Source organism: Mesocricetus auratus, unplaced genomic scaffold (genome assembly GCF_017639785.1).
Source record: "Mesocricetus auratus isolate SY011 unplaced genomic scaffold, BCM_Maur_2.0 Super-Scaffold_100011, whole genome shotgun sequence".
Classification (NCBI taxonomy): domain Eukaryota; kingdom Metazoa; phylum Chordata; class Mammalia; order Rodentia; family Cricetidae; genus Mesocricetus; species Mesocricetus auratus.
Genome location: NW_024429195.1, coordinates 28,546,185 through 28,561,241, shown reverse-complemented (window position 1 = coordinate 28,561,241; position 15,057 = coordinate 28,546,185). Strand labels below are relative to the sequence as shown.

The following is a 15,057-nucleotide window of genomic DNA, read 5'->3' as shown; positions in this document are numbered from 1 at the left end:
CACGCTTTACGTTCATTCTTCTGACTCATATCGTACCTGAAAGCATGACCAGGGCTGCCGTGCCACACGGCAAGTTGAAACTGCTTTGCGGATTTGGTCCCCCTGTTCCCGTGGACGTTTTGTTTGTATTTCCTCCACAGCATCTGCGCTGTGACTATCTGTAGACCTCTTCCTCCTTCAAAGCCCGGCTCAGATATCCCTTCTTTGTTGCAGCCTTTCATCATCTCCAGCTCCGGGATCCCATAATCCTTTGTTCACCTTTCTGTTGTGATACCTCACTTTGCCTCTTCAGTTTAAGTGTACGCGCTCCCAGCTTCGCCCTGAGGTGGAGCTCCCTCAGGGAGAGCAGCTGTCCCTTCCTGGTATCATGATGAGGACGGGTGAACTCTGGACTTCCTAGTCCAGTGCCAGCATTGTCCCCTTTGGTCTCAGTGGTGGGGGTGCTGAATCAACTGTGGTGCAGTGACTGCCATGTCCTGTGGGAGTGACTTTCAGGGCTGGGTGGCTTCATGGGCATTGCCAGCTCTTGTTAAGCCCGCGGTGGGTGGGGTTTAGAAGAGATTCCTGAGACACGTAGTACTCAGCTTTCCTCTCCACATGTGAAGGACTGGGGCTTGCTTTCATCGCACTGGTCCTCCCGAACCAAATGTGTTTAATCTTCTACACATTCCACTCATTAACTGCCCCCTAAAACAGTAATTAAGCACCCCGCTTTAAAGGGGAGTGATCCTTGTAGACATCATCTCCCACGCATAGCGACTCTCCCACTGCTGGTATTGTGACAGCTGAGTAAATGGCCTGTAATATGTGGGTTTCTGGGTTTTTTTTTTTTTTTTTTTTTTTTTTACCTTGCGGGAACAAAGGCTCCCTCAATGAGACACCGAGAATCTAAGAAGAGCCACCAGAACAATGCAGACTTTGATTTCGTGTGTAGCTTTATTACAGACACCCAGGAAGGGTTACCCAATAATAACAAAGAGTCTGGGGATTGTTAAGACTTTCAGCCTCTTGTGAGGGGGGACGACCAGGAATGTGCATAAATTGTTGAGGATGGATGTTGTCACCAAGGCCAAGCAGTGCAGGTACCAACGAGAGTCCCCCAGAACCAACCAAACCTCTTTATTAAAAATGTGTTCTATATAACATGACTCCCACCCACACCTCCAAAAAAGCCTTTTGGGAAATTTTGGTCATTTATTGGTCAGAAACTTTAGGTTCTGTCATCACCAGATTTGAATTGGCTTGTTTATTAGTTAGCTCTTCTCCCCTCTCTGTGTTCCAACCAGAAAACCTCTCCTCTAACTACATCTAACTACCGCAGAACATGCAAGGACACTAGCCTCACACAGCTCTCTCTGATTGGCTTGGTGCCCAAGAGCACCATGGGAAAGACCTTGGCAGTTGGGGCTCCGATATTGACAGTTGTAACTGTGATGTGCTGGGCTTGGGGCTCTACTGGTGAGTCTAGTTCCTGAGATAAGAGGTGAGCAAAGTAAGGGACCACGGCTAGACTCTGCAGGGGGAGTTTTGTGCTGGAGAAGCATGGAATGGCCAGGAGCTGCCGTTTGATGCCACAAGGAGACTGTTATCTGGGGAGGGGTAGACTCTGTGCTTTGCAATGAGGAGGCTATGACTGAAAAAAACCACACAACCCAAAATATGATTTGAGCTCCTGCCATTTCAAAGTTGGGCATTAGAAAAGGTGTGTGTGTGTGTGTGTGTGTGTGTGTGTGTGTGTGTGTGTGTGTGTCACTGTTGGAGGGAAAGAGCTGTTGAGACGGGGACCAGTACAGAAATACACGCAGAAGAGGCATGCACTGCAGGCCCTCTGGAGCTCAGGGGAGCAGTGCTCCGGTGCTGGGGCTGAGTTCCAGCTGTGCATCTTGTTTCTAGGCTCTGCTTGGAGGGGTGTGGGATTTTCAGATTGAAGCTTATGAGTCCTTCGTAATAATGCGTAATTATTATTTCAAATTCAAGGAGAAGAAGGAGGAAGAGGAGGGGGCAAGTCAGGAGTTCAAAACAAGCTCCAATTACATGAGACTGTGTCAGAAAGAGAGAGAGGAAAGAAGGGGGAGGGAGGGATGAAGGAATAAGGGGAAGGAGAAAGTTTCAGTTCAATTTATTTTTAGACAGGCTCTCTCTCACTATGTAGTCCTTGGAACTCACAGAGATCTACCTGCTTCTGCCTCCTGAGTGCAGGGATTAAAGGGATGCACCATCATCCCCTGAGTTTTAATTTTAAAGAAAGGCTAAGCTCTATCAGAAATATGGGGCATAACTATCAATACTACAAAGCAGTCACATTTATAGTGACACAGTGAGAGCTACGGTAAGTCATTGAAAGAGATTTCCTGGGAGGACAGAGTCTTAAAGGCACTTCTACCTGAAACTCAGGCAAAACTTTCAGCTGGGGAGACACCGAGAGACCCAAGCTCCCTGGACTGAGATGCACATTGATTCTGTTGGGCTGTTTCAACCACTGTGCTTTCTTTGTGTCACCCAGCATCTTCTATAGCTTTCTAGTAATTGTTACCAGAGGCCCTGACTTCCTGGTGGGCTCCTTGCTCTGTGTGTCCCCAAGATGGCTGCCTGAGTGCCTCATCACTGAGCCATGCAGCCAGCAGCTGTAGGCTGACGCCGGAAAGACAAGTGTTTAGATTTGTAGTAAGAGTCATGTGATGGTGAATGTTAACTGCCAACCTGATGGATGCCTGGGCGTGTCTGTGTGTAACACGGACATCTGGACACATCTGTGGGGTTGTGTTGATTGGGTTCATTTGTGGGTGACACTATTCTGTGGGCTGGAGTCCTGCGTAAAGGAAAGTGAGCTAAGCATGCATTGAGTCTGCTTCTGCTTGTGGATGTGACGTGATCAGCTGCTCCAAGCTTTTGCTGTCTTGATTTCCCTTGTGCCCTTGGACTATGATCTCAAGTAAACCCTTTTTATCTCATGTTGTTTTGGCTGGGATATTTTATCACACCAACGAACAAATTAAACAAGTAGTGATATGTTATTTTCTTGGAAAAAATTAACTTCCTGAGGCAGCAAGACAATGGTAATTCAATTATCTATTTGTAGAATTAATATGTGGTACATTTTGCTACCTAAGGTGGAAAACTTCTATCTTGGTTCACTTGGGTTTTTGCTTTAGAACAGCTAGTGTATCCCTTATTTAAGTTGCCATCAGAAGTGTTTGGGATTTGTTTTTCTTAGGTTTCTATTGCTGTGATTAGAAAAAAAGAAAAGAAAGGGGGAAGGGAAGGAGAAAGAGAAAGAAAAAGAGAGGAAGGAAGGAGGAAGGAAGAAGGAAGGAAGGAAGGAAGAAAGAAGGAAGGAGGAAGGAAGGAAGGGAAAGGGAAGGAAAGAAGGAAGGGAAAAGGAAGAAAGGAGGGAGGAGGAAGGAAAGAAAAAGGAAGGAAGGAAGAAGGAAGGAGGAAGGAAGGAAGGAGGAAGGAAGGAAGGAAAAAGGAAAGAAGAAGGAAGGGAGGAAGGAAGGAAGGGAAAGGGAAGGAAAGAAGGAAGGGAAAGGGAAGGAAGGAAGGAGGAAGGAAGGAAAGAAGAAGGAAGGAAGGAAGGAGGAAGGAAGGAGGAAGGAAGAAAGGGAAAGGGAAGGAAGGAAGGAAGGAGGAAGGAGGAAGGAAGAAGGAAGAAGGAAAACTAACTTGGGCGGGGGAGGGTGTGTATATTTCAGCTTACAACTCTCAGGTCACACTCTGTCCCTGAGGGAATTCAGAGCAGGAACTCAAGGCAAGAACCAGGAGGCAGGAATTGAAGCAGAAGCCACGGAGGAGTGCTGCTTACTGGATTAACCCCTCATGGCTTGCTTAGCCTGCTTTCTTATACAACTCAAGATCATCCGCCCACAGGGGGCATCTACCCACTGTCAATCAGTAAATAAAGAAAATTCCTTACAGACTTGCCTAAAAGCAGTCTTGATGGAGGCATTTTCTCAGTTGAGATTTGTCTTCCCAGATAAAGTTAGCTTTTGTCAAGTTGACAAAAACCAAAACCAAAACAACAAAACAAATAAAAAACAAACAAATGGAAAAACAACTAAGGGAGGATTTCAGGTTTCTTTAGGAATTGTATATACATAGCAATGCAAGAGTAAATGTGAAACACACTTGATTTCGTAGAAGCTCTGTGAAACTGTACAACCTATATTTTTAGTTGTGTCTGCATTTTGACTTTGGTCCACCACATACGACTACTCAGTTTCAGCTTCATATTAGCACTCAAAAACCTTTCGGTTTAGTTGTTTTTTTTTTTTTTTTTTTTTTTTTTTTTAGGCTTTGGACTAGTAGAGATGCTTAATCTGAATACATGAATGCTGTTAAATGGATGTGCACATCTGTAATGAAAGCACTGGGAATCTAAGACAGGAGCAGTGAGATCTAGGACATCCTGGGCTGCAGAATGAGACCATATCTAAAAAGAACAGAAAACAGAATATGCAAAACAATATATGTTTAAGAGAATTTTCTGAGAGATATTCATCTTCACACTGGCTCTCTTGAAAAGTGAGGTCAACACATCATGCATTTAAATTTAACATTCTAGACAGACTAATTTTATTTTTCTCCTCACTCAGGAGAAAGAAGCTCACTATGAAGGAAAAGTTTTTTCTCCCAATGTTGTCATTGTCCATTGCCCAAATGTAGTGAGCATCAAGTGGCAGTCAGTGGTAAGGGCTGTGACAGGGCGGATGCTGTCCCCAGGGTCTCAGGTGAAGCTATGTAACTCAGAGCTGGGAGCGTGTTTTCCCCTGACTTATCCAAGTGGCGCTCATAGACACACGAGCATCCCCTTTGCTGAAGTAAGGTGAAGAATAGAGCATGCCTGCTGAAAAAAATCTCTGGCCTCAGTACTTCTTGCTACTGTTCTGTCTCTGCTGATAGTTTTAGAGACGACATGGAGGAGGAGATATTTTTAGGATTGGCTTCATGCTTGGTCCAAGATACATGAATATATCTATATATCTGTATCTATCTATATCAGGAGAGAGAGAGAGAGAGAGCACAAGGAGGGGGAGTGGCAGAATGACAGGGTCTCATATACCCCAGGCTGCTTTTAAATTTATTGTGTAGCCAAAGATGACCTTGAACTTCTGATTCTTCTGCTTCCACCTCCCAGGTGTTGAAGTTATAGGTTATACAGGTGTGCACCATCTCCCGGGTGTTGAGGTTATAGGTTATACAGGTGTGCACCATATCCCAGGTGTTGAGGTTATAGGTTATACAGGTGTGCACCATCTCCCAGGTGTTGAGGTTATAGGTTATACAGGTGTGCACCATCTCCCAGGTGTTGAGGCTATAGGCTATACAGGTGTGCGCCATCTCCCAGGTGTTGAGGTTATAGGTTATACAGGTGTGCACCACCTCCCAGGTGTTGAGGTTATAGGTTATACAGGTGTGCACCATCTCCCAGGTGTTGAGGTTATAGGCTATACAGGTGTGCACCATCTCCCGGGTGTTGAGGTTATAGGTTATACAGGTGTGCACCACCTCCCAGGTATTGAGGCTATAGGCTATACAGGTGTGCGCCATCTCCCAGGTGTTGAGGTTATAGGTTATACAGGTGTGCACCACCTCCCAGGTATTGAGGCTATAGGCTATACAGGTGTGTGCCACCACAGCTCATTGGTGCTGTGCTGGAGATGGAAGTTGGGGCCTTGTGCACCAGAAGTTAGCATGTTACTGAGCTACATCTTTAGCCTAAGTGCAACTTATTTTATTAACAAAAAATATCACTGTCAGGCTAAGTGTGGCTTACTCTGGTAACCTTAGCATTCAAAAGACTGGAGCAGGAAAATCTCCAGTTTAAAGCTAGCCTGAGCTCCATAGCAGGATCCATTCTAAAAATACCTGAAATCCAAAATCCCATTCCCCCAAAAGAACCTATCAACTCAACTTTGTCAATAGCTAATAAATCAAATAGGTTTCCATACTTTGCAAGCAACTGTTTTTATTGAAGATAGCCCATTTAAATAGCTTTCTATGTTTTATTTTTTTGTGTATCTCCTGCAGGCCCTTGGTCTCTTTCTCCTGGGCAGCGTTCTGAGCTTCCTTAGCTGTGGCAATGCCTACTCTGGTAAGTGTGGCCTGCCCCTGGGTTTTCCAGTCAGTCAGCTACATTTTGGGTGGGCCACCACATGAACTTTGGGTTTGGTGAATGCTTCCTCACTGCTGCTTTCCTTCGGACTTTGCTTTTTGAGTCCTTTCTGTCCATTGCCCTACAGGCAGGGAGGTAGAGCCTGGAGCCAGAGATAGTGTACCCGTTGTGTACCACGGCTGCCACCAAACCACAAGGGCAGGCCTGTGCCCCAGCAACAACCTTGCATTCCAGAATTCATGGCTGTAAGACATTTGCCAGAGGTGGCTACTGATGCCCGCTTTATTCTGGGGGCTTTTAGTAGGCAGACTGAGTGTGTGGTTTTGTTTGAAATGTATGCAGTCTAGAACCATAAGCTTTAGCCTCTGAGGGCTGGGGATGGAGCTGTTAAAACCCACAGTGACTTGTTACATTGAACAGTCATAGAGAGGACAGGTGTGGATAAAGTTGTAAAGTTGGGGACCACCAAGAGTTAAGAGAGGCGATGTGAGAGGATACCTTCTGGTAACAGAGGTTTTAAAGTTACCTTGTGTCTATTTTGTGTGTGAGTGCACAAGTTACCTTGTATCTATTTTGTGTGTGAGCACGCCCACCTGTGGGGACACACAGGTGCCCATGGATTGCATGTGACAGTCAGAGAACAGCTTCAGAGTTTGGTTCTTCTCTACCAGCATGTGGGGCCAGGGGTTCGAATTTAGTCAATCCCATTTTACTTGCTGGCCCCTTAACAGCATTTTTGAAAAGGCTTTTAGGGAGAAATAGAGTCAGGGTTGGTGTTGCCTCTTTCATTCGCTGTCTTGGTTGTCACCTGGGGTCACTAATGCGGCAATCTGCTCCAGTGTTTCTGGGGCAGCAGAAGCATACAGGGCTTGGAGACCTGGAACAATCCTCTCACGGATTACTACCCTACAGAATTCAATCACCAGTAACTTCATCCTCCAATTAAGGTCAGAATTGTACCTTGACATCGTGAGTCTTTGATATTACAAACCAAACCTAACCTGCAGGAAGTGCCTGTGACACCTGGCACAAGGGAGAGCTCACTAAATCACTAAATCAAGAGAGCATCCCCCAGAGTCTCTCACCACAGCTCCTGAAAGCAAAGCACATCATTCCTCAAGGCCCCGCCAGGGTCTTAAGATTCTGCTTGTGGCTCTCTGAGGCTCACTAACTATCCAGCACAGCCTCCTTGTTAAGATCTAGGGGCCCTGGACTGGAGGCATAGCTCAGCCGTCACAGGCTAGGCTTACAACCAAAAATATAAGCTCTGGGGACCCTGACTAGGTTTGTGGTGGTTTGAGAGAAAGTAGCCCTCAAAGGCAGTAACACTATTAGGAAATGTGGCTTTGTTGGAGGAAGTGCGTCACTGTGAGGTAGGGCTTTGGGGTCTACTTTGCTCAAGCTACACCTAGTGAGACAGTCCACTTCCTATTGCTTGCATATCAAGATGTAAGCAGCACCATGTCTGCCTGCATGTTGATATGCTCCCCACCATAAGGATAAAGGACTTAACACCTGACCTATAAGTTGCCACCTCAATTAAATGTCCTTTGAAAGAGTTTCCACGGCCATGGCATCTCTTCACAGCAGTAGAAACTGTAACTAAGATAGGTGGCCAGGGAATGAAGATAGGACAGATACACAAACACGAGTACTGGGAAGTCGAGGCTCCGAGATGTCTTGTGCTCTGTTGGACCATCTGCTTTCACCTGCACCCTGTAACCTCGGCCTGTTTATTAGGGACAGCCCAGGGGGAGGGGCTGGCTAGTCTCTGTAGGTGGTCTCTGCTGGCTGAGCAGTCTAGAAGTTTCCAGTCTTTTCACACACTGGTCACTCATTGACACCTGGAGGGAAAACTTTGCTGTTCCTTTTTGAGCCTCACTCTGGTAGTGCTTTGCCACTCCTGTGGAACCGAGGCACTGAAGTACCCAGCATGATCATGCCCATGTCAACAACACGACACACATTCACTCAGGATTTCATCCACTCAGGGCTTCTGCTCCTTATATACCTCCCCAAACATGGCCATGCTGACCAACTTGTCTCAGACAGCCACCAAGTATCTAGTGCTGGAGAGTTATGGGGACATCTCATTCAAATCAACAGACACACACACACACACACACACACACACACACACACACACACTGAATAAAATCAAACCCCTGCCTCTGTGCTTCATTCAGTCTTCTTAGTGATGAACTTGTGTAGCCTGACACTTTGATGGCAGTGTCCTTTGTCATACAGAAGCTTTCCAGTTTCCCAAGGTCCTGTTTACTGTTGGTACAGACTCTCTCTTGGTCTACATGTTTCTCAAAAGTGATCACTTGCCAGGGAAGGAGTAATTTTTGATGGTGGGACATCTTGCTGTTTGAATGATTACTTAGCATGCATCCTGCCAAGACAAACAACTGTAACAAACCCCACTGGCTTTGGTTTTAAACAGTTGGGTGGTTTCCAGTACACCCCTTACCTTTGTAACCATCAACACAGCCCAGCTGAACACTTGTCTCTGTTTCAGAGAGTCCCCTGTACCTTCACCCCAGCCTAAACTCTGCCTTTACTGCTCTATCCTTAAATTTTGCATGAGTGGAATAGAAATGTGTACTCTTTAGGACCTGGTTTCTTTTCCTTAGCAAAGCAGCTTTTTAAAAAAACTATTTTTATGTGTATAGATGTTTTTCAGGCATGTCTATCTATGGAGTGCCTATGGAGGTCAGGAGAGAGTGTGCAGTCCCCCAGGGCTGGGGTTACAGATGGCTGTGAGCTGCCATGTGGGCTCTAGGTAACAGACCTGGGTTTTTTGGAAGAGCAGTCAGTGCTCTTAACCATTGATTCTTCTCTGCAGTCCAACATATTTTTAAGGCTCACCCATCCTTCTGTGTGAATTTATCTGCCACTGGGGAGTTGTGTTCCACATCACAGATGTCTCATGGCACATTCATTTGTTGCTCTGGTTTTAAGGATGCTTTGGCTTTTGCTTGTTATGAATTTTGATTCAGGGAACATTCACGCACACATTTTAGTATGGACATCCAGTCTTCAGTTCCCCAGACTGGACAGAAAGTTAGAGTTACTTGGTCTTACGATAAATATTTAACTGAATAAAAAACCCTGCTAAAATGTGCTGCAAAATAGTTGTTTCATTTACATTCCTGCTAGCAATGTATGTGAGTTCTCCTCCAACATGTTATTTTCATTTTCCTAATAACTTACAGTAATGACTACCTTTCTATGCAGCTCCTAGCACCAACACATACTCCACGATGATGTCCATGTTTTCCTGGACTATTGCTTTTTTTATTTCTGTGTGAGTTCTTTATATTCTAAAAACCAGCCAAACATCTCTCTGTGTATTGTGTTATCTCTACATGTTATGTATACAGAGATACTGATTTGCAAGTATTTTCTTTCATCTACGTCTTCTCTTTTAACTACTTTCATATTTGAAGAGTGAATGCCTTTAATTTTGATGAGGTTTAAATTTGTTAACTTTTTCATTTATGGATTGTAATTTGGGTGTCATATCTGAGGACACACTGAGTTCAAGGTCACACAGACTTTGCTTTTCATTTTCTTCTGGAAGTTTTACAAAAACAGGATGATTTCCTCAGTTCTTCTGAAGACAGCATGAGCTAGTGTCCTTTGTCGGGGTGGGATGGGAGGTGTTTTGGCCAGAAGTAATGTAGGTTAGAGCTACAGAGCTTCGAGGTCTCTTGTCTGGAGTGTCCTTAAGAGGACTGCATGTGACCTCAGTGCCTGCTAACAGTAGCCTTGGTGCTGGGTGCTGGTGACTCATGCGTTTAGTCCCAGTGCTGGAGAGGCAGAGACAGGGGAATCTCTGTGAGTTTACAGAGTGCGTTCTAGGATAGCCAGGGCCACAAAGAAAAAACCTGTCTCAACAAAAACAAACACCAAAAACACACACAGTGGCCTTGGTGATTGGCTTCTCCATACTTTCCTAAGGTCCACTGCTTTCTAGGACCAAACAAAACATTCTTTTCAGGAGAGTGTACACACACACACACACACACACACACACACACACACACACACACACACACACATTTTTCAATGACCGATAGGAGCAGTTAACAGGTTTTTCATCACATTTACTTCATAAGCCTTTCTGCCAGCTACTTGACAACATTTAATTGAAGTCTGCCCTCTAGAACATTAGCATATATTCCTCCCATCTGTTTCCACTCTTGTGTCCAACATCCTCTGTCTATTCCTCCCCGCTGTGTTTTCTAGGGCCTGGGAACCATAGCTCTGGTATATACTCGTTTGAGATTATCATGTTAGTGAGAGCATGACTCCTTGGTGTCATGAGGCTCTTTGTGCATGTTCGAGCTCAAGACCACATTGCTCTTGCCTTGGAGAAGTGTGGCTGTGATTTCTTCACCACTATCACTGATTGCAGTGTAGCAGCCCTCAATTAAGGAGGTCTTAAGGTGACGACACTCAGGAAGGTGAGGCCGGAGGATTGCTCCAAGTTTGAGACCATCATGAGCTATCCATAAGACCCTATCTTAGAGCTAGATGATGCATAGTTTTGTCTTTTGAACATCTTCAGAGGTCAAAAGTATACAACCAATAGCAACTCCACACGACCGGATTCTGTCGGCTTATTTTGCATTTTGCTTTTCTTAAGATGTGATGGGATCTCTCTATGTTGTTCAGGTTGATCCTGGACTTGCTGGCTCAGCGACCCTTCTGTCTCGGCCTCACAGGCATTTTAGACTGTGGTAAGCACTTTACCCAGCTAGACAGCTGTATTCTTCTTCTCTTTTAAAGGTCTTACTACACAGCCTAGGTTGGCCTAGAGTTAGCTATGTTGATTAGACTGGCCTTGAACTTGAGGCAATCCTCCTGCCTCTGTCTCTGGGCCAGAGTGCTGGGATTATAGGCCTGAAACCAGCATCATGCCTGGCCAGATCAGATTTTACAATAATTTTAAAATTAATTAGCTAATTAATTTGCTGTGCATTGTTGTTTTGACTGCACGTGCATCTGTGTACCATGCGCATGCTCGGTGCCCAAGGGGGACAGAAGACAGTGTCCCTTCCCACAGATGGTTGTAAGCTGCCCCGTGGGTGCTGGGAATCAAGCCCAGGGCTGTGGAAGAGCAGCAAGCGCTCCGAAACGCCGTCATCTCCAGTCTCCAGTTCAGATTTTGTAATAATTAAATTCAGGTTCAGTGAGATTTGGGGGAATGGAATGAAGAAGACGGAAAACCTTTCACTTTGGACTACTTTGGATTCCTGACCTGACAGATGGGTAGGCTTGTCACCTCATTCCGACTTAATGGCCAAAGCTGCTTGGAGGGATTGGGAGCAACTGTCATCTCAAAGGGTGTGGAGAAGCTGAAGTTCGGGTGGACCTGGCAGGCTGGGGTGAGCCTGAATCCTGAAAGCATTTCCGAGTGAACATTGGAGAAAAATGGTCCTCATTGTGTTTATGGTGTTCTTTTTCAGAGAGAAGGTATTCTGCTTTTTGAGGTAAATATAATCCATGCAACATGCTTCCTCCATGGGTTCTAGAGCTGCCACACTTGCTCCTCGTGCACTTGCAGATGCCTGGTACAGATTTTGCTCTGGGGGGTGTGTGGGTGAAATCATATCCTATGGAGCTGTCGTGTTTCAGGCCCCTTGAGAGCTAAGTGACTGAAGCACATTTTAATCACCAGATCAAGGACACTCCTGGGAATATTTGCTACTTTTCTGGAGGAAACACAAGCCTCCTGTGTCCACAGATCTTTTCTCCTTAGGATTAAGAAGCGTCTTGGCTGCCGGGTGGTGGTGGCCCCCGCCTTTAATCCCAGCACTCGGGAGGCAGAGGCAGGCGGATCTCTGTGAGTTCTAGGCTGGGCTGGACCGGCAGCCTACAAAACAATACAGAGAAACCCTGTCTCGTAAAAACCAAAAAAAAAAAAAAAAAAAAAAAAAGAAGCGCCTTGGCAATTTGCATCCATGGAACTTCTCTCTTTAGGGTTAAGGAGACCCTCAGCACTTCTTCCAATAGCACTTCACAGAACAGTAACAGACACAAGATGAAGCACCACAAGATATCTGTGTCTTTAAATGGTATAGAAAAGCTTACAGAAGTGCAGTTAGATGTCGCTGTTCCCCAGGGTCACTGTCTTCCCCATTCCCTGCCTTCTCCCCCACCCCATTTCACAGGTCCATGCTGGTGGTATTATTGATGTTCAGGGTCTCTCTAGGCGTGTTTTCTCTCCAAGGATGTGCACATGTCAATACACTATCTGTCATTTGGTGGGAAATATAAAGGAGAGCGACACTCAGCAAGCCAGCCTGCTGCTTTCTTAGCAGCCCCCCAGAAATGTCTTCCGTTGGCGGTGTCAACTCTTAGTGCCCTCAGAGCACCACCAGAAATGCATTTAATCAGCCCCAGAGCCAAAAGCTTGTAGGTTTGAGAATTATAAAAATGTATAATTGTATACATTACATATGTTGTAATGCATCTTTGCCATCTCTTTTTAGGGACCGTCTTTTAGACATACATGCATTTTTACACACACATAGCATGGGTGGTAGAACGTTACTTCGGTGGATTTATCTTTTTTATTTTCAGCATTCCCTATACTTTTCCTTTGATTATCCAGAAAACAGTTGGGGGCATTGGGCATCTTCACTAGCCACACGGCTGACCCTTGGGGTGAGAGCTGGGACACAGGAAGTGCATGGCTGTGTGTCGTTACCATTCCTGTGGCCTTTGTTCTTGCTGATTAGCGGTTAACTTCCTGTCTTGTTCTTCTGTCTCTCTTGTGCGCTGGGAGATCTAATAAGAGCTTGTCTGTAACCGTGTAAGTTGCTGGAGCACTCTTGGAGAGCCCTTGACAAGCAGCTACTAAAATTTTAAAGGTTCTTACCTTTTGACCCTGTAACTTCTGCTCTGTGGCATGGAAATAGCATTGAGATCTGGAACCAGCAAGCCTTTGATGTGAACGTGAGGAACCTGTGTAAACTCCACGTTTAATCTACTGAATCACAGCTTTCAGAGGCAGTTCAGTGAGAGGACTGAAGAGATGACTCGTACCTCTTAACTCTTAAAAAGTTCTGTGGTTGTTATTTTCCAGGGGACAGGTAAATATACAGGCAGATCGGAGATGGGTGCTGTGCTTGAGGGGAGGGTGGAGTGGCTGTCTGTGTGGGTGGGGGTTTCCCAGGTTGAGTATACCACCTCCTACCTTCTTATTCTTAAAAACAAGGGTATTCTTATTGCACTCTTTCCTGTTGCATGGTGGGTTGTTTTATTATTTTTTTAAGCAATTTTTTTCATTGGTGTTACAAATCCTGTGATTTTGACCAGGCTTTATTTTAATTTTTTTAAAAACTAACAAATTAGCAGAAATGTAAGCAAACTGAGAAACAGGTTATTTTTCTTTTAAAAAAATTCTTTTACTTTAAATACTTCAATGATTTATTTGTTTTATGTACATTGGTGTAAAGGTATCAGATCCCTTGGAACTGGAGTTAGACAGTTGTGAGCTGCTATGTGGGTGCTGGGAACTGAACCCTGGTCCTCTGGAAGAACTCTTAACCCCTGAGCCATCTCTCCAGGCCCCCAGGTTAGCCTTTTGAGGGTGAAAATAGTCAGGGAGGATGTAGTTGGGTGAGACCACTGTGTGGAGAACTTGTGTATTCTTGTTGGGTGGGGCAGCATGAAGCTAGGGCTTGGATGGGATGCCTGTGCCCTGGTGAAGACCTTCTCCCAAACTTTTCTCCCTCCCCTCCCTAACCTCTCAGCACCCCCTTCTTCCCTTCTCTTCCATTCCTTTATTGGAAGAGGGTCCTATCCCTCCTCTTCCAGCCTGCCAACCCTCCTCCGCCCCCTTGTACTGCTGTTCTGTTGCTGTGTCCCTAGTGACCTCTCTGTTTCATTGCAGCGACTTTGTGACTGCTGTATTCCCCTTAGGCAATTAAAAAAAAGTAATTCACTCATTGTTCAAACCCAGAAAACAGAGATAAATGAGCAAATAACCCTTGTTCTTTGATTTTTCTAGAGGTAGCCACTGTTTTCTCACTCTCTCTTTGAGTCAGGGTCTCACTATGTAAACCAGGCTGGTCTGGAACTCACAGAGATCTGTCTGCCTCTGCCTCCTGAGTGCTGGGATTAAAGGCCTGATTACTTTTTAGTTGATTATGCACCCTCCTGGGATTTTTATACATGCATCACAAAACTTATACATCCTATAGGATCTCCCTTCCTAATGCAAATAGTGGGAGATGCATAGGCCCTGGCTTTGTACTTTTTCACCCAGGGAATGAAGACAATTGACCTGAGCAGACATAGGTATCTCTGGGCATCTGATATGCCTTGTTTGTTTGATTGATAAATTGATTGATTTAGTTTTTCAAGACGGGGTTTCTCTGGGTACCTTTGGAACCTGTCCTGGAATCCACTCTGTAGATCAGGCTAGCCTGGAACTCACAGAGATCTGTCTGCCTCTGCCTTCCGGGTACTGGGATTAGAGGTGTGCGCCACCACCCCAGCTCATGCCCAGTGCTTTAGTGAAGTACTCTTTATTTCTTAAGGGTGCTGCATCTCCTCCTTCACTGTTAGGCTCACTCACACTGCTGCTGGGGTAGCACTCAAACTCCCCACGAGGGTCTGGAGCATTCACAGGCTTTATCTATTCTTGCACATTCTGGCTACCCTACCTGCCTTCAGGAATCCCTGGCTACAAGCCCCTCTTGGTTCCCTCAGCCGTTCCTCACTCCCACAGGATCGGATATGCTCTCAAGCTGCTGGACATGCTGTCCACGCCCGGTTTGTCTGCTTCTCTCATTAGGTGGTGAATCCTAATGAAGCGAGAGATGGACCTAATTAATTTTCACCCATAGGGATGGAACATACATGAACAAATGAACAGGACACATTCATGAACAATCTCACCTGCTGTAACAGTTGAGGAGACCGTT

At 45.4% G+C, this 15,057-nt stretch overlaps 1 long non-coding RNA gene across 1 annotated transcript in view; it reads left to right on the top strand.

Moving 5' to 3' along the window:
• Positions 1–1,381: 1,381 nt before the first annotated feature.
• LOC121143062 overlaps positions 1,382–15,057 on the top strand; it is a 52,637-nt gene continuing 38,961 nt past the window's right edge. The window contains exons 1-2 of the long non-coding RNA XR_005880196.1: positions 1,382–1,483; positions 6,028–6,091. This is a non-coding gene — a long non-coding RNA (uncharacterized LOC121143062). The remainder of the gene's footprint in view (positions 1,484–6,027; positions 6,092–15,057) is intronic.